This window comes from Vanellus vanellus (genome assembly GCF_965231255.1).
Source record: "Vanellus vanellus genome assembly, chromosome: 6".
Taxonomy (NCBI): Eukaryota; Metazoa; Chordata; class Aves; order Charadriiformes; family Charadriidae; genus Vanellus; species Vanellus vanellus.
In genome coordinates, this window is record NC_138911.1 from 20,007,828 (window position 1) to 20,027,361 (window position 19,534).

The 19,534-nt window shown below is 42.5% G+C and overlaps 1 long non-coding RNA gene across 2 annotated transcripts in view; it reads right to left on the reverse strand.

The window, feature by feature from the left end:
* Positions 1-1,125: 1,125 nt before the first annotated feature.
* The window catches only part of LOC309673427, a 73,710-nt gene continuing 55,301 nt past the window's right edge, over positions 1,126-19,534 (reverse strand). For both annotated transcript variants that reach the window (XR_014269313.1, XR_014269314.1), the window contains one exon: positions 1,126-1,186. This is a non-coding gene — a long non-coding RNA (uncharacterized lncRNA). The remainder of the gene's footprint in view (positions 1,187-19,534) is intronic.

Consider the following 19,534-nt stretch of genomic DNA (forward strand, 5'->3'; position numbering starts at 1 on the left):
ATTTATGGGTCACCAGCATTCCAAGAAACAAGCTTTGTTGTTCCCTGGTAACAACACACAAAAAGCATTCAGAAGAGAGCACAAGCTTATGTTTCCTATGCAGAGAGAAGGTCACGGCAAGGGAGAGTAAAATTGATAAATATTTCTAATCATTTGAGTTTCTGAGACTGAAAACTGCCAACAAACCAAGCTCAGCTGGTGGAAGCAGTTTATGCAAATAACCACAAATGAAAACTATCTTCTGCTAGGAGTGGTAAAATTGCACAAAGTGATGCTGGAAAAGTAAGGTTATAGCTATAGTCAAATGCATAGCAACATTCAAATCCATAATCAACCAACAGTTTAGATCTACCTAGTGAAGCAGCAGTAAGGTCTGTACTGTAGACAAACCTTCTCGGAAAAAAACATCTCTTACCTTTTCCATTGCAGCTTTAACATTACAGTGGATAATGAATTACACCACTGTTTTGTGTCACCAGGTTTTTGCTAGTGTATACATCTCCTTAGCATTAAGTTTGGAACTGCAGAAGGATTTTAGTTAAGCATATTGCAGTTAGTCCCACTGTAAATTACTTGGGGTTAAAAAGCCAACCCCTACAAAAGGACTATGATATCCTTACTGACCACAGATAACCAAAACTGCAGTTTATCTACCCACTTGAAAGACATTTGGTCTGTAGATCAACTGTGCCTCATTTGCCATAGTGTAACTCCTAGTTTGGGGTTGGGTTTTCCTGTTGTTGTTTGATTGGCTTTTTGTGTTTGTTTTTGGTTGTTTCGTTGTTTGTTTGTTTGTTTGTTTTAAATCTTGCTATTTCAGGTGCTTAATGCCACTAATTTCCAGGTGGTCTAGAGATCTAGCACAACAGAAAGCAGGTTATATCCCTGTTACGTGCAGGAGTGTTGCTGTCTGACATTTCACTGCCACATAAATCAAGCAGGCCCCAAAGGAGAATTAGCAAGTCCCTAAACATTGCTTTGTTTTGGTTTTTCTAAAATAAAGAACTAAGGAAACAGATATCAACTGTTTCCCGAGAAGAGAGAGCTGCCTGATGATTTTTAGATTTGGGGTTTTTTTCCTAAACTTGACAAATACCAGAAGCAACATCACCTTTTAAGGCAAAAGCCAGCTGAACGCAAAATCCTTCTTTTAAGCCAGAGTGACTCATAACAGCAAAGATTCTTCCTAAAAAAACAAATTCAATCATGAAGCAAAAACAAGCTAGAAGCCTTTGTAATAACAATGCAAACAAATCCTTCTTTCCCCGTGACTTTTGTGGTCTGGTGTTGGCTGGTTCAGCAGGTGCTCTTGGCTCCTACAAAAAAGAAAATAAGCTAGACAGACTACTGCCCTGACCCACCATTCGTTTGCATCCCTAGAGAGTACAGTACAGTAAGCACAAGCACAGATGTACAGGAACACATTTCATGTCTTATCTTTTCCATAGGAATGCTGGAGGAACCATGTATCTGAAACTGTATCTATGCTGGAGTCACACATGCTTTCAACACAGTTGACAACGAGCTCAAGAGACAAAGCAGAGAAGATGCAGATGCATGCACAGAACACTGCCTCCAGTAAGCCTGTGTAGTCATATATAACCCAGTACCACCACATCTTTATCATGCCTGTTAAAACAATGTCAACAAAAGCTAGGTCACATACAGCTTATTCAGACTGCAATCCTGCCTCCTGAAACAGAGGTTGTCACTGCTATCAGAAGTGATGGCATTAAACTAATGACAGGATGCAATCTCAGTATGCTGTATCTAAATCTAGTCTTCAAGTCTAGAAGACAATCAAAATCCTCCTCTTTGAGTATCATAATCGTTGCACAGACTTCCCTTGACCTGTCCAACACACAAGCCCAGGCAACTACAGTTTCAGCAAAGAAGGTGCTGGCACTACAAACAGAGAGACTAGGGCTCCACTTCCCTCTCCACAAATCACCTGCTGTATAACCCCAGGCAAAACATTCTGTCTGCTTGTGTCCCATTTTCATTCTCAGGTTCCTTTTTTGGTGTTGTTTTTGTTTGTTTGTTTGTTTGTTTTCATCTCCTCTTTTGACCAGGGACCTTCTTTTGCAAGATGTTTATGTCTATTTATCACGTGTTGCTGAACACAACAGGGCTTCTATGTATTAACTTTAATAAAAACAGGAATGTCAGCTGCAGTGTAACTCCAATTAGTGCTACAAGGCTCCTCTCAAACCCAGCTACACCAGACATCCTGCTCCAGAGGCCAGAGGCATGTGTTTAATATTTCTGTCCTGGACTGTGCCAAATGCTTCCCGGATCTCTGGCATGCACCACACAACCTGGAGTCCATCTAAAGACAAGTCTCTGACAATTCCCAACCGTTAAGGATATTTTTTCAGGCTATTATTACAGGTTCTTAAGGGGGAAAACTACAGCTTAGCAAGAGATACTGAACTGAGTCCTAACGCCTAAATGCAAACTCTCTAATTATAGACATGTCACAGACAGCTCAGCTTTCCAGGAACTTGGACACCCTGAACTAGACAAGAGTCCTGCTGATTTTCTTGCTTTGAAACACCTGTACTTGCATTCTTCCCTTGGCACTGCGGTCAGACAGCGATCAAGGTGACTTTCTGCTGTGACCCAGGACGGCTGTTCCTTGGGGCTTACATTTCTCTGCACATTGGTCAAGGAATCTGGTTTCTAGATGCAGGACATCTTTCAGTGACCTAATATGCCCAGAGCTTGCTGCTACTTCATAGAATGGTTTGGGTTGGAAGGAACCTTAAAGATCACCTGGTTCCACCCACCCTGCCATGGGCAGGGACATCTTCCACTAGACTAGGTTGCCCAAAGCCCCAGTCAACCTGCCTTTGAACACATACCTAGGGATGGGGTATCCACAACTTCCCTGGGCAAACTCTTCCAGTGTCTCACCACCCTCACAGTAAAGAATTTTTCCTAATATCGAATCTAAATCTACACCCTTTCAGTTTAAAACCGCTACCCCTCATACTATCACTACACTCCTCGTCCCTCCCCATCTTTCCTGCAGACACCCTTTAGGTACTGGAAGGCTGCTATAAGGTCTCCCCAGAGCCTTCTCTTCTCCAGGCTGAACAACCTCAACTCTCTCACAGCCTGTCTTCATAGCAGAGGTGCTCCAGCCCTGACCACCTTTGTGGCCCTCCTCTGGACCCGCTCCAACACATCCATGTCCTTCTTATGTTGGGACCCCCAGAGCTGGATGCAGTACTCCAGGTGGGGTCTCACCAGAGTGGAGTAGAGGGGCAGAATCACCTCCTTTGACCTACTGGCCACACTTCTTTTGATGCAGCCCAGGATACAGTTGGCTTTCCGGCCTCCAAGTGCACATGGTTGGGCCATGTTGAGCTTCTCATCAACCAACACCCCCAAACCCTTCTCCTCAGGGCTGCTCTCAATTCATTCTCTGCCCAGCCTGTATTTGTGCTTGGGATCACCTCAACCCAGGTGCAGGACCTTGCACTTGGCCTTGTTGAACTTCATGAGTTTTGCTCAGGCCCACCTCTCCAGCCTGTCCAGGTCCCTATGGATGGCATCCCTTCCCTCTAGATTATCAATCACACCACCCACCTTGGTGTCGTCGGCAAACTTGCTGAGGGTGCACTCAATCCCATTTTCCATGTCACCAACAAAGATGTTAAACAGCAGCGGTCCCACTAATGACTGCTGAAGAATGCCACTTGTCACTGGTCGACACTTGGACATCGAGCTGTTGACTGCAACTCTTACTGCAGCCATCCATCCAGTTCCTTATCCACTGAATGGTTCGTCTGTCAAATCTATGTCTCTCCAAGTTAGAGACAAGGATGTCGTGCCTATCTTCCTTATATCAGCACTAACTCTTCCAACCATACTCCTGCAACACGTTTCACTCTTGTCTCTGAAAACCACTGGATTAATTTCACTCTTTGGAGTTATTCTTTACAAAGTCCAGAATCTGGGACTGTAGCACAGTTGCGTATCAACTTTTAAACTGATGAGCACAAGCACTCTGCCCTTAAATATCCACTTGCACTCTGCATCCTGTATGTGAGCTTGACAAGGTTTTGTTAAATATTTGCACCTTGTGTTTCTGCTCACAAAGGCATCTGTGCTCAGCCCTTAGCACAGAAAGCTGCAAGATCAGTGATCCTCCTTTCACTGTTCCCAAGTATCAGTATCACCCATGAGAAAGTTCCTTCTTCTCCTGCAGAGGAGCTTTCACTTTTATCATTTTTATTCCCAAATACAGAGCAGAAACATGAGGCTTAAAGTTCTTATGTACCCTGGGCACTCTGGATGGGATCAGCAACATGAACAACCCATCACTGGCATAGGATGAAACTGTCCCAGTGCGGCCTGAGCAGGCAGTTACTCCTCAAAGCAGGTAAACCTACAAGGGATGCTGAAACACAGCAGACTCCTGAAAGCCTCTCTGCATCAGGCTTTGCTTTCCATCATTGTCATCTAACTCGCAACGTCTGCTTTTGTATCTAGTGTAACTAGATAGACATTTAGATTAAAACACCCCATGCACTGAAGTTCAGCATGCAAATTTGTTAAGGAAGATACATCACCATCCATTTAACTAAGCAGTTATGCAATAAATAATACATTTAGTCAAGTTTCAATTTCTGCAATTTTTAGATGAATGAATGACGGATTTCCTTTTTACTAAAGTTGGGGTGGGGTTTTTGTTTGCTTGTTTCTTTTGTTTTATTTTGGTTTTTTTTGTTTAACTTTTACTTTATGTCAAGATGTCCTTGGAGAAAAATTGAAACCCAACTAAAATCTGTAGAAACAGCCTTTATTTACTACCTAAACTGCACCAGACTTGATGGCTCATGAAGAGAAGAAAGTAGGTTTAACAAACTTTAAATTATAAATTGTTTTTAAAACAGTATTGTCTATAGTGACAGAAAGTAAGGCAGTATAACTGACTCTACCAGAATAAAGAGAATATCTCATCGTCCTTCATTTAGACTTTGTTCGATCCCTCCCCAACCCAAGCTATATGACATTTTTAATTCCCGATCAGTCTCACAACTTCACAAGTTGCCCATCATGGAATTGATATTGCTGTAAAACTTAAATTACAAATATGGTCCCTACACCTGCAGAATAGGGTACTGCTCTCAGGTTATCCTGGCACTGCAGTGAACTCTTTTTCCACACAATTAAACCATTGATTTCCTGCAGTTTGAGCATTTTCATTTTCCTTTAATGCCCTAGCCAAACCTGCACTGGTAATACTTTTTAATTTAAGTGCTATTAAATGGTTAGGGAAAGTTTAAATCTTAACCTGATTTGTCATTATTTCAAATTCACCATTGAAGAGGTTTTTTTTCAGAGAATACATTTAATTTCACATATACAATTGTATACACACACAAATATAGACATAGCACTGCTTAAATACATTGATTCCAATACTCATTCTTAAAACTGTTCCAGGGCTTTCAGAAACATAAGGTGGTTTTAAAATATGACAGGTACTTAGTTCCCAAAATATATCGTCAGTAAACATAGCCAACTTCATAAGCCTTTAAGTAGAGATCATACATATTTTCTAAAGGAGTTACTCTGATTCCCAGAGAGCTGATACATCTCTTATAGTACCACAATATTGCATGCATTTGTCCCTCTGTCACCCTTATAAGCACAAGAAGGACTATCCTTCCATGCTGCGATGGGCATGAACCTGAGACACCGTGAGGAAGGCAACACCAGCAACAGCAGGATCCTCCCCACTCTCCAAGCTCTCTCAGAGCAAGGGGAATGTAGCACTGGCTGAGCTAACTGATGGTTTACTAGCTAGGTCCAGGGTCACACCACACTCTTTCAGACACCCACCTAATATTGTGGCATGACATTGAATCGCAGCAACGTTGCAAGCCACCTTGAGATCATCCACAACACTTGACATCATGCAGGAAGACAGAAGTGACCTTCCCAAGGAGTCTGCTGCAGAGCTGGGAGATGAACCAAGTACTCCCACACTCCCAGTGAACATCCAGCTCCACAGGGAGCAACAGCCAGGTAGATGCCATTCCACAAGCATGCCCTGAGCAAACACTCAAAATCACCCATGGAGAAGCAAGGTAGATGGTCAGTGTAGGCAAAGGAAATTTTGGTGTTACCAGCAGTTTACATGTCATTTAATTTCCTATCCCAATCAATCAACTGAATCACTTAAGGACACAGCACTAAGTTTTCTAGTGCTGTAATTTCTGCAAGGTACTCATTCCTCTTTTTTTTTTTTTTTTTTATTCTTTTAAAGCTTTTCAGCTTTTCAGCTTTTCCTTTTAAGCTAGTGACTTTAAATGACTTATCTTAGTTTTGTTGCTGTGGATACACCAAGACACACATTTTGCTCCCAGTAAGTCTCCAAGGCAGTAAACTATATGATACCATTTTTACCCCAGTATTTTCAGGGAAAAGACACATCTATCCTATCTTTGCCCTTTGTGATAACTTCACAGAGTTAAAGCAATACATTCCCAATTTTGAGGCAAATCTAGATCTTTTGCTCTCCTAAACCAGCCATCCAAAACACACAAATCAAATAAGTTTTCCATCTTGGGTTGTAGCAATTCTCTCTGCTCTGATCCTCCATCTGACCACAGAGTAACCGAATCTGGCCACAGGCCCCTGTGCTGGCAGAGCAACGTAGCATCGGCTGTAAGCACATCAGCCAGCTATTATAAAATAACACTCTCTTGCTGGGCCAGAATTGCTGCAGCAATGGCAGGCACTTTGTAGTAAATGACAAGCTGCTGTGCAGTAATTTAAGAGCACTGGTCTTTGGCAATGGTGCGAGCACTGGATGCAACCTAGTGGGCGAAATAAAGCACAGTTCTATCTGGGCCAGGACAGCAGCCAGTCACATTGTCCAAAGAGTTCTTCACTTTGACAAGTGTTGCTCTGAGCAACTTTCTGATAGTCTTAACTGCTGGATTTCCCCACAGACTCCCAGGCCCATGTCTCCATCTGTCTGAGGCACTCGCATTCAGTTGGCTTCCAGCCAAACCCTTATTGAAACACTTATTCCCTTGTCTTGTCACAGAGCATCCCCAGAAATTCACAACCTGCTGCCCTATCCTTTTTAAGTCCTGCAAAAATTTGGATGCCTTGGGTAACACTCACAAGCAGGCCCAGTAACAAGTTCTTGCAAACACAATGCTTGGCTGATGCCCATCCATTATAACTAGCACGCACTACTCCAACAAAGACAAAACACCTCTAAATCTAGAACCCAACAGCAAACAGGCCTCTTACGGAAATGCCTGCTCGTACAGCGCTGTAAGCATCACTGATGCACTGGGGTTGTCTGAAGCCCATGAGTTAACTGGTCCCTGCCCTGAGCAGATGGCCAACCAAAGCACATATTAAATTTTCAGCTATGAGAAATGCTGCTGTTGCTACCTACAGTGAGACTATACTTAAGAATTACGCTGTGGCTGTATCAAAACTTTGTATCACTTAAGATATAAGTAAACTCCTGCTGTGAAGATAACATCCTTTCGCTTCTGGTCTGCTTTAACATTAGGCAGTCCATGGGAGGATAAGGCAGAGGGATGATACCTCACAGCTGGATGGGAACAAGAGCCGTAAGTCAGCCACAGGAAGTAAAGCAAAGTCTAGAACTGGCTGGAAGAAAGTAATTCCTCATTATGGGCAGGCTGTTGAAGTGTAAGCTGATAAAAGTTGCTCGTGTTCTACACAGCAGGGGAGAGACTTAAGAAACAACACCTAAATTTAGAAATACAAGTTATTTCTTGTACCTCGTCCATGCTTTCCATGATACACCAATGCCTTAATATTCCCAACACTAAGCCAGGTACACAACTTCATCTCCAGTCAACGCAAACGCAGACAGCAGTTCCATACTATCTCCTTTCTATACCTTAATCTCTCAATGTAGGTGACTCGTATCAACCATCACCTATTCCCACTTACTTCTGCTTCCCTACAAATATGATTAAGATAGCTACAACTACATGACAGTTCCTGATACAAGGAACTGGTGATATCTCTTCACCACACACACATGTATAGCTGTGTCCTCCCTGCACCTGGAGGAGGGAAACCCAACCACTGGGGGAGGCAAGGAGGAAGAGTGTGGGAAAAGAGGAGGATGAGACTTAAAGAACTTGGAAGCCATCCTCCTTCCAAGCAAAGAAAGCACAGATTACCCTGAAGATTCATCTGTGCCAGTCCAGCATATTAACAAAGCTACAATGTATCTCAAGATTCCCCTCAGCCCTTCACAGCCCTGCCATGCTTGTTAGGACACAGGTTCTCAGGTGGGGTGAAATGCCTGAAACTCCTCCCAGTTCCATGAAGCAAGGCCAGTTTATACCGACCAGTGGCCTGGCTCAACATACCCAAGGAACTGATGCACTCATTAGGATGAGTGCATCAGCAGGATATTACGGTACATTGTGACAGCTGCTGTGTGTAACTTTTCAAAACTCTTTTCTATGCCTTTAAATACAGCTAGCATTGAAGATGTCCCTTACTAGGAAAAAAACATCTATAGATCAGCACCCTGTGCGTTGTCCAGCAATCTATAACAGTGTTACTTGCCAGCATTTACAAAGCAGCAACTCACATACTGTAAAGGTTTTGCTAACACAAATTCACATGTACCGCTTCCAGTAAAAATAAACTCAAAAGCACTCTCCTCTCCTCATGATCCCAAAGTAAAGCCTGACATCCTCCCTCCCTCCCTCCTCCATGAACCATCCAGTTCTCCTTTTCACCTTTAAAATATTGCATTTATCTCACTTTTTAAAGGCACGTGAGTAAAGACAGCCTGGATTCATGAGGAAACAACAACAAAAAAGTTTTTCTACACCTTTCACAATCTCTTAAATTCTAAATACTTAAAGATATTCTCTTATGCCCTTCTACACTAATACCTCTTTACAGTCCTCAAAGTGTCACTCCACCTCTCCATTTCTTCCAGTCTCTCCCATGCCCTTGCTGCTGTACTTACCACAAAACAGTTGGTACAATGGAGCAGACAGGACAGGATAGCTTGGGCCCTTTTATTTCTTGTAAATTTGTGCAACATGTACTGTCCTTGCCTCACAGACATCACAATTTAAACAGATGAGGCTGGGAGAAAAGAAAAACAAATTTACCTCATTTATAGGTTTTCAGGAGACTAAGAATCTTGCTCATGATCACACAAAGAAGTTATTGGCAGAAGTAAGAAAGAACTGAAGTCTTAATCTCCATTCATTAGTATGACTCCAATAACACACTTCTTTTCAAGAGCAGTGTGTTCAGTCATTTCTTACCATAAGAGGTCAGGAAGGACTTTGGTCACAGACAGACTTTTTTTCTCTCATTCTCCCCCACCTGAGGAGAAGTGATCATGTTTTCCTGGACTTCATGACTTGAATGCACAGGTAAATGTCACACACAAACAGTTACAGCTCTATCTGCAACAAATGAGGTGTGTCCTGTTCATACTGATGGTAACAGTTCTTTGGTCAAGTGAAAGCAAACTGTGGCCTGCACTCTGCCGCCAAAGGGATTAAGAAGAATGCATTGGTGATATCAACTGTTGCGTACCACTTGGCTGCCTTCGACTCCAGTTCGTATTGAAGCTCTAGCATGTCCGGCACAGCAGCGCTCAGTGTTGGCATGACTTCATTCAGGCCACGATAGTCCACTGTTAGCCTCCACTCTCCATTAGATTTTCGCACTGGCCATATGGGACTGTTAAAGGGTGAGCAAGTCTTGCTGATCATTCCCTGAGTCTCTATTGATGAATCAATTTATGGACGGGAATTAGAGTCTCGGTTAGTGTGATATTGCCACCGATGCACCATTGTGGTAGCAATCAGCACCTGCTGTTCTTCAACCCTCAACAACCCTACCACAGATGGGTCCTCCGAGAGACCAGGCAAGGTGGATAACTGTTCAATTTCTTCCATCTCCAAGGCAGCTATGCCAAAAGCCCACCGGTATCCTTTTGGGTCCTTGAAGTATCCTCTCCTGAGATGCATGGAGCCTCTGGGCCAGTCACAGTGGGATGCTTTTGCCACTCATTTCCAGTTAGGCTCACTTCAGCTTCCAGTACAGTCAACTCTTGTGATCCCCCTGTCACTCCAGAAATACAAATGGGTTCTGCTCCTCTATAATTTGATGGTATTAAGGTACACTGCACACCAGTGTCCACTAGAGCCTTATACTCCTGTGCCTCAGATGTGCCAGGCCATCAAATCCACACAATAATATTTCCAATTTATTGGAAATACTTCCAATAATTTCCAATAAACCCAGTTGTCCCTTTCCCCCACCTGGCTGGGGGCAGGGCTTCTCTAATCCTGATCATAGTATCCATTACTCACTTGTTGCAGAAATGATTTTGAAGTCCCTACAAGAGGATCAGAGGCGAGATCAGGCCTTCCACTCAGTCTGGGGAGCTGTCTGCTATAAACAGGAGCAACACTTTTCCTAGAGGGATCCCCTTTTGTGATAGTTCTTCCTTGCAGCTCATGTACCCATGCCCGGAGGTAGGTTGTCCATCCCACCTCCTCATGTCCTCTCCGTGGCCACGCAGGTAAAACCACAGGGTGCCTTGTGGTGTGTACCCCCTGTACTCTCCCTCTTGAGTAAGGAAACGCCTGCTCCTAAAGCTGAGATGCTGGCCTGTACAGGTGGGGAGTAGGACATACTCTCTTCAAGTTGCTGGAACTTCTGGGACAGTTTCTCCACAGCTGAAACGAGGGGGGAAGATAGGCTTTCTTCATATTGACGGAGTTATCCAACCACCTCATCCACCATTGGTCCCTCTTCACCTCTCCATTCTATCACTGCCAAGGAGTTGGCATATGATGATGGTGCACTCCGTACAAACTTCCGCCATATGGGCCTTGTGCACTGGACTTCATCAGGATCTGTGGGTAACTGTGCATTATCCGGGTCGAAGTAAATTATCTCCCATACAGCTAATTCCCTCAGGTACTGGATACCCTTTTCCACAGTGGTCCACTTGCTTGGACGACATACAACGTCTTCACTGAAAGGATACCTTTCCCTTACACCTGACAGGAGTCGCCTCCAGAGGCTGAGGGCTTGTGTCTTTTTCCCAATCGGCTTGTCAATGTCCGCTTCCTTAGACAGGGATCCCACCTGCTTGGCTTCCCTGCCCTCTTAATTCCAAGCTACTGGCCCCGTTATCCCAGCATCCATTGGAGCAGCCAGGTGACAATGTGCTCAACTGAAATCTTGTCACTTATCTCGCAGCTCACTCAGGGATAGGGATCAGGTGATGATCTCTGGTTCCATCTCTTCTTCCTGTTCTTTTGATGGCCCTGGTTCATCATCATCCCTTACTAAGTGAACTGATTTCTTGGTGTATTTCTCCTTCTGTATAGGAGCAGCTGATACTGGCACAGGTTGGTTGTCTGGTTCAGCTGCAGTGCCTGCCACCAGGGCTGGAGTGGCCGCATTTCCTGCCAGTCTGATTTCCCCCTCTTTTCCCTGAGGGTCCTGCATAATACTGAGCAGTGTTTGGTAGATACTGGCCAGGGCCCAGCACAGTGCCATAAGTTGTGCATCTCTGGAGTAGCCACAGCATTTTCCTTTCAAATATTCTATCACTTTATCAGGGTCCTGTAGTTGTTCAAGGGTGAAGTCCTAAACCATTGGTGGTGAGAAGTTCTCTAGATACCTGCACATATTCTCCCACATCCCATGCCACCCCTGACTACCCAGCCTTGGGGCAGATCTCTGGGTGGTAGTCTTAAACAGTTGTTTAACCCTGAACAAGACTTGAAAAACATTCAGGAGACATAGCAATAGGAACATGTTGGTTTGAGCATCCCAAGGATATTCGAAATTCTCAAGAGGTACCATACCTGGCCCAAAGGAGAAAAGGGAGGCAAAAGAGCTGGGGAAATTATCTCCCCCTGTTTCTCCCATAGATTGGGTGTGATTATTGATAACTTCTGAGAGACAGTAACCAAGGTATGGACAGGACAGCAATACTGCATAGAGACCCCAACAAAGCCACCTGAATAGTGATGTTATCATATCATAAGCTGATATTGCACAGGACAGGAAAATGATAATCCTGATCCCTCTCCCTGAGATAACAAACAGCATCACAGGGAGTACATAGAGCATATAAGAATTTACATAACACAGCCACGCAAACAAACAAAGCAACATTGTAACCGGCGTCAATCTGAGTAATATGAGAAATGCATATAAGAAATTCGTTTTAACAAGCTCTGGTCAGATCTGTCGTTATTGCAACCCTCCATGCCCCACGTTGGGCACCAAAAAGGACTGTTGTGGTTTGGCCTCAGTCAGCAACAAAGAACCATGCGGCCGCTCACTCAACTCCCACAGCCGTGGGAAAAATTGGCAGAAAAAGGCAAAACCCGTGGGTTGAGGTAGTGCAGTTTAACAGAACAGCAAAAGGGAAGAGAAAAAACAGTAACAGGGATATAAAGACACAATTACAGTACCGCTGCACACCGACCGGACCTGGACCACCACAGCCCACCCCTGAGTGGCAACTGCCCCCCCTCTCTGGCTAGCTCCTCTTATAGGCCGGGCATGGGTCATGTGCAATGGAATACCTGCCTCCCCTGCCAGCTCCTTGGGAAAATTAACCCCATCCCTGCCGGAACCAGGACACTGGAGTACTGTAAGAAATTCCCCCACAAAAACACCCCAGTGGAGTCCCAGGCTCATTTGCCCAACTCTTTGCCTTGTAAATTAACAGGTTTGAATGTATAGCAATATATGGAATGTTAGGCCCACATAAGAAGGACGACTGGCAAAAATAATTCCTGCAGACCCATTCCTCTTGGAACCTCCTTCAATTGTGTCTGCAAGATAAAATAAACTAACGGTCTACAGGTCCTGGGGTGAAGAAAAAAAACTAACCAACAGGGGAGGGAAGGTGGGCAAGTGGGAAAAGAATACAGCAAAACAAACTGACAAAGCCCTGCATTTATTCCCTCATGGAAGCTACCTGAAGGGAGCCCAGGGCTGATACCTTTTTGAGTAGAAGATTCAAGCAAGCAAGAAAATAACAGGAGAGTGAAGCTCACTGACTCTTTGTTATAACGCTGACTGAATGCAGGAGGAGGCTGGTCTCACCAGCTCAGTACAACTCTTCCCATCTTGTGTTCTCATAGCATAAAAACAACTTCATAAGACGCATGCAATGGTTCATGCCTCCACACCCTAATCCCCACTGTAACAGCATAAATGCCATGCCATAAACCTAAAGTTGCAATGCCACACGCTACAAGGAAGAGGAAGTGATTCCAACTACAGCTCTGATCCCTTCAGTCCTGCACCTTCAAGAAAGTCAAGTTTAAGGAATCCACTTTACCAGTCATGCCTTTGCCATAGTACCCAAAAGCCACTCCACTTTGTATTCTGAACTAGCCAGACGAGGTAGTACATTCTCCATCTTCATACCCAGGAGCCTCTCAGCAACTCTAGCTGGCCATAATTACATATAAACTTCTACAGAGAACATGACAGGCACTTTTGAAATGAGAATGAAGTTAGCAAATTAGCAAACTTGAGGACAATTTCTATAACCTCACGGTTAGCATCTACTGCACTATGTAAAAATCATAATGTGCTTTTTCAGAGTCTTTCCTTTTTTTAGAGTCTTTGTGAGAATAACAATCCACACACGCACACCCCCCCTAAGTCACCAACTGGAGGTGCTTCACATGCTTCAGTTCTACCCCCATGTCAACAACTCCAGTTTAAAAGCCAGAGCAAAGACAGAGAGACAACATAAAAAACAAGTTCATCAAGTTCCTCTCATCTCTCACTTGCTAAATGGAACTATATTTACATTGGTCAGCAGCATCCGTCAGGGTATTAATACAAAAGCAAGCATTGTTTTGGCCAATTTATCAAGTAACAAGGATATTTTCTGAATGAACACTTCCCTCTCCCTATTAGTTGTACCCATCTACCACTGTACCAGTAAATGCACACAAAAGATTCTCTTCTCTTCAATAAGGACAGTGACAGGAAAGAAACAAAAGGGTTGCAATGGGTGCAAGAATAGCCTTTTCAGAAAAGCATCAATATGTTTAAATAAAGATACTAGCTTAATAAAAGCAAATACACTGCAGTACTTCTCTTCCGATAAGAAATAAGCAATGTTTAATCAAGGTGGTAATCTTGCAGTAATGGAACCAGTCCAAGTACAGAGAAATAACATTTTACTGAAACGGCTTTCCAGTTCATAGCCACTAAGGTTATTATCCCAGAATAAGAATGCCTGATACTGGTATAGTTTGTACTGCTACAAAATACAGTTAGAGCAAGTACATTCATACTCCTTTAACAGGGATAGTAAATGTTATAATCTATTGAGTAAAGTATTCGCCCTCCCTTTCAAATCACAGATGTAAACATCATCACATATTTTGGGATGGTCTCATTGCCAGACAAGGGAATGCTAAACAGTGTGGATGTGAAGAGCTGGATTCTACAAAAGGAGTGGCCATTGGGGAAGAGAAGAAAGCATGCTTTACCCTTCAATTCCCATTTTCTTTTTTAAGGAGCACAAAACTTTTGTGGATCTTGCTACTGGACACATTTTTTAAGGCAGAAAGTAATTCCATTATAGATTTATCTCTCTCTTCTACTAACGCTTCCTTTGTAAGATCAGCAAGTAAAGTTTCCATAATGTCAAAACTGGCTTTTCACCCTCTAGAGACCCAACTGGTCTTTTCAAGCAGTTTAATAGCCTTTATCTCCTGAAAACATTTAAATTATGTGGGTGGCTTCTCCGATTCCCCTAGCATTATAAATATATCTGCAAGCCCTGCAGACAGCATAAAGCACACATTATACAGCACAGCCACCCAGTGACATTTTTATGTTGAATACACATAGATTACAGGAGCACATGCCAAGGATAACATCTATCCTCTAACGCCTGTCAATGCTAAGGAGATTTAGACCAGGTCACAAGGCAGCCAGGCTGATTCTGTGACACTATCCATGTAGCTTCAGCTTTGCTCCCCCCTTTAGGTGCATCACAGCACATTTTCCATGCCTGTTGCACTAGTCATCAGCACATTCTTCCAAGCAGAGGTAGCCCTGCTTAGGAGTACCAGAGAGGCTCTCTACTGAACAAAACTTTCACCTCAGGAGAAGCAAAGTTCTGGAAAACCAGCAATTAAAGACATTTGCTGGATAACAGGACAACTCTTTTCTGTATGTGGGGTGCAACATGCTCCAACGAGACCAGCTTCTACCACAGACCAATCCTCAGTCTACAATACTTCAGTTATTTCATACAGCAGTGAAGAAAGCAGGCACAACAGTGTGGAAATGTGAACTGATAGGGTGCATGTTCATGTGTATACTTGTACATACACATTATTATAATCGCTTCTTTATTACATGTACTATGTAGAAGACGAGCATCAGGAAAGAACATGACTCCTTTACACAAGGCACCGTACCTGTCCACCTTTAAAATGCATGCCTTAGTTTATACATGCCTCGGCCACAAGATATAATTCTTGTACATCTTAGTCTTTACTACACATTTTCTCATCTGTGAGACATAGGTTCTCACCATTATGAAGACCAGAAAATACAGGTATATTGATATATTCACATTGCCTCAAGGTTCGGCCTTAGAGTAGACCACCCACTCTGATTACTTACACTGCCTCTGATGCTGGTTTGCAACACTAGCTTGCTGGTGCAAACTCAATCAGCACAAAAACTAGTCTGCACCACGTACTCCAACAAGCTCAGTTGTACCTGGGTACAGCTAAGAGCATACAGACACAGTCAGAAGAGCCTGGCTCTGAGGTAGTTCCATCATCACTTTAATCGATGTGTAGGATGCTGCTGAAAGGCAATCTGGCTCACACTACCCACTGCCTACCTGCTCTTTACCCATCTCCTCTCTCATGCTGACACTAGCGTTCAAAATCAGCTGTGAAGTTGGTAACTCGGGGGGGGGGGGAAAAAAAAAAAAAAAAAAAAAAAAAAACACACACACACACCACACAGCCACAGGCAAGAGGAATTCAGGACCATCCCTTTCTGCAGTACTCTAGATCTACATTGCAAAAGCATTTTAAGTTCCTTACAAAAAGCAATCCCTGGAGCTATAATCCAAGCAAATTTTCAAGTGTCACACAGTAAATCCTAGACAGAGCATATCTGAAACTTCAAATCAGGCTCTTATGCCTGGGTTAACACACCTATACCTTACCTAATAAAGAAAAATAATCACAATCCCTAATATATAAAGGTTACAACCCAAGCATGCAAACATAAGATCATAGAAGTGTTCAGTGAAGACTAACAGTTGAAGACAAACTGACTACCTAAACTATAAGTCAAAGAATTACCTCAGATTCAAAGTTGGTACTAGACTGTGTTTTGTTTTTGTCATTGCCACTACTTGAGATTTAAAAAAATTCAAGTTTGCACTCAAACTCTGTCTTCAGGAATTTGCCAAATGTTTTTGAACAACTTAAAAATTTGAGAATTGGGTCAAGCTTTTCACCTGCCAGCCCTACCAGCGTCCCTTTTAATCAACATCAATCACTACTAGACAGTAGCAACTGTAAATTAATAGCCTAATCATGTTTAATTCCTGACATTTATAACAACAAGATCTTGATGGACTGATTTAACATTAATAGTGCCATTGGTCATTAATTCAGCTAAAAAAATTTCCCTTTGCAACTCAATATTAAACATATCAATTGATAATCACAATCTTGAAATATTACTGGCTTTTCCTACACTAAATTTTACAATTGAACTGTAAGAAAATGGGACTGTCGGGCAGGTAAAAAGGGAATAGAATAAAAATTTTGTTTCACCTAAGCCTTAAAATACCATGCAAAATAAGACCTCCCAAAAACAAAATAAAAGCTGAAGTGAAATGGGAGAAAAATGCGTCTTCAATTAATCCAGAAAATGAGGAAGCCCTTCCTTAGAAGGCTATGAATAATATACACAGCCTGGGTTCAACTCTTGTGGTCTTCGCTTCCATTAATAATTTCATTATCATATGTGGTACACAGAGACCACTGCGTGCCTTCCAAGTTCTTACACATGAGCTGTCAGAAGGGAGACCGAAATCCGTACCCATGCATGGAAAATATACTCTGTGATCTCTTTGCTGTCTAACTCCCTCTGGTGCTGCAAAGCCAAGTACCCCACCAACCCGGCACCTTTGCAAATCTCACTACTAATGCCTTGGTCCCATTCTTCACATTTTTTTCATATACTGTGGATAAATTATGTCTCATTTTCCATCCCTTTTCTCTGTTTAAATTGTACATTGTCTTGGGGAAGGGACTGGCCCTTCTACATGTGGCAGTTCAGACCTGTTAAGCACTCCTGCAATTCAAATGACAAGAACTTAAAAGCCATTAGAAAAATGAATGAATTATAAGTATAACCCACAGTTTATGAGCTGTATATGGCTAATGGAGCACATTGCTGGGGCTCACCAATGTTCCCAGAATGGGTAATTTATAATCCAAAACATTAGTAACTCCAGAGCAAGCACAGCACAATCATAGCCTATGCAGTGCCCAACAGTCCTTCTGGCAGGAGCCCGCTCTTCCAGGTTGGCTACTCCAGCCGATTCCTGCACCTCATGTCTTAGGTTTAAAATGATAAGCGACTTACTCTTAAGGCAAGATCACATACTGTTAAACTTAACATAATCAAATCCATTCCATGCCAAGAGAAACTGCTTCCGACAAAGGCAGCTGAGCGCATGCAACACCTTGCAGGTAGATCCGGATCTTGCTGCACTCTCTGTGCTACCTGTGTCTGATTGAGGCAGATCAGTCTTTCTGCATCTCTGCCTACTACCGCTTCCTTAACACATGAACATTTCTGAGAAGAGGGGTGCAAAGGTTAGATTTTGACACACTGGATCAAAGACCCTGATAATCGAAAGCAGCAAATTAAATTCATTTGGTACAATTTTATGCAGCTGGTGAATGAAAATTTTCTTTCAAACACAATCTGGATAGTAAGTCTTAAAAATAAATTCTGCTGCTTTGTGTGCTGGTACAAGAGGAAGGGCCTGGGGTTTTTTTCCAAAGCCTCTCTCAACCTTCCTTTTTATTACTATGCATTGCTAATGCCAAAAGGCAGGTTCAGAATCTCCAGTTAACATATGCAGAAAAAAAGGAAAAATAATTTTTACTAAGCAGACATCAGTTATGCAAAGGAGCAAACAGGATCATTCTGATGGAGATTTTTCTGTAACCAGGCCCAACATCTCAGAGAGCTCAGAATTACTTAAAATCCCAAGCCACACCACTGGCATGTTAAGGGTAAGATTTTGTGATGCAAGCAAAAAAAAAATTTAAGAAACCTACAGAACTGGAGCAGTGCGAGATACTTATGCAGATTACAGCCATTGAGCATGAAGTGCTCTAAGTATATTACAAGGAAACATTTGTCCCTGCTGAGGACCTTTTACTCAGTGTGGCTTTGATTTTCCCCTACACACTTTAGCAGAGCCTGAAAAATACAAATCAGCTTTTCCCAAGCTTATTTGGGTGTTGAGTATTTCAAACTCTAGGTACCTCAGTAATATACATGAGTAAAATACAGCAAACCAAGCTGAGTGTTGTCATCTTGCTTAACTTTGCTGACAGCAGAAAAATATCCTAGAAACCTGTTTCCTCACTCAGCTAATTCATCTTCCCCTCATGGCCATACAGCGGCAGAGCAGTGTGCCAGTGACAGGCACTGATGCACTGGCTTTTAATGTTGATTTCATATATCTTATTAGAGTGAAGCCATGACAGAGGCATTTGTTATTCCTTCTCCTCCAAGCTTGTACTAAAACACAAACAAACAACACTGGTCTTCACTGTAAGACCAGTAAAAAGCAGTCAGTTTATTTCCTTAAAGCAACATGAAGTATCCTTACTTAATTCTTATTTTTAGAATGAAAACCTAGCTTTAAATTTAAGAGGATTTTTTAAAAAGAATTGTAATAGCCTAATTCTTTGATATTCTACTTCATTCAAATAACCTTTCAAGTACTCCAGAGAACAATGCCCACCCCAAATTTCAGTGTCAGAAGGTTCTTTTTAAAGTTGCACGCATAATACAGCTTTGACTTTTGAGGTTATCTCAAGCTTTATAAATATAGCACAGTGTCAAGTACTGCTTTCAGTAAGTACCAAAGAGTGAATGCTCCTATTTGCATTTTCCCAAAATGTCAATACTTCACTTGAAAAATAGAGAGTTCAAAAATCAGGACAGTTTGTTTCTCTCTCCTGCTCTACAGCTACAAACAAGGTGGAAAAGTCAGAAATTTACTTGTTCTAGAAGCCTACATGTCATAGGACCTGTCTTTTCTTTAAATTAGTGCCTCACTGCATCTTATAGCGTCAAAATATTTTTGAAAGTCAAGCTCCTTGTGACCAGAAACAATCACCTAGTAATGGCTCTGTTTAAAAATTTAGTTAATGTTATATGCTGGACATGTTATAATAAATCAATCTTC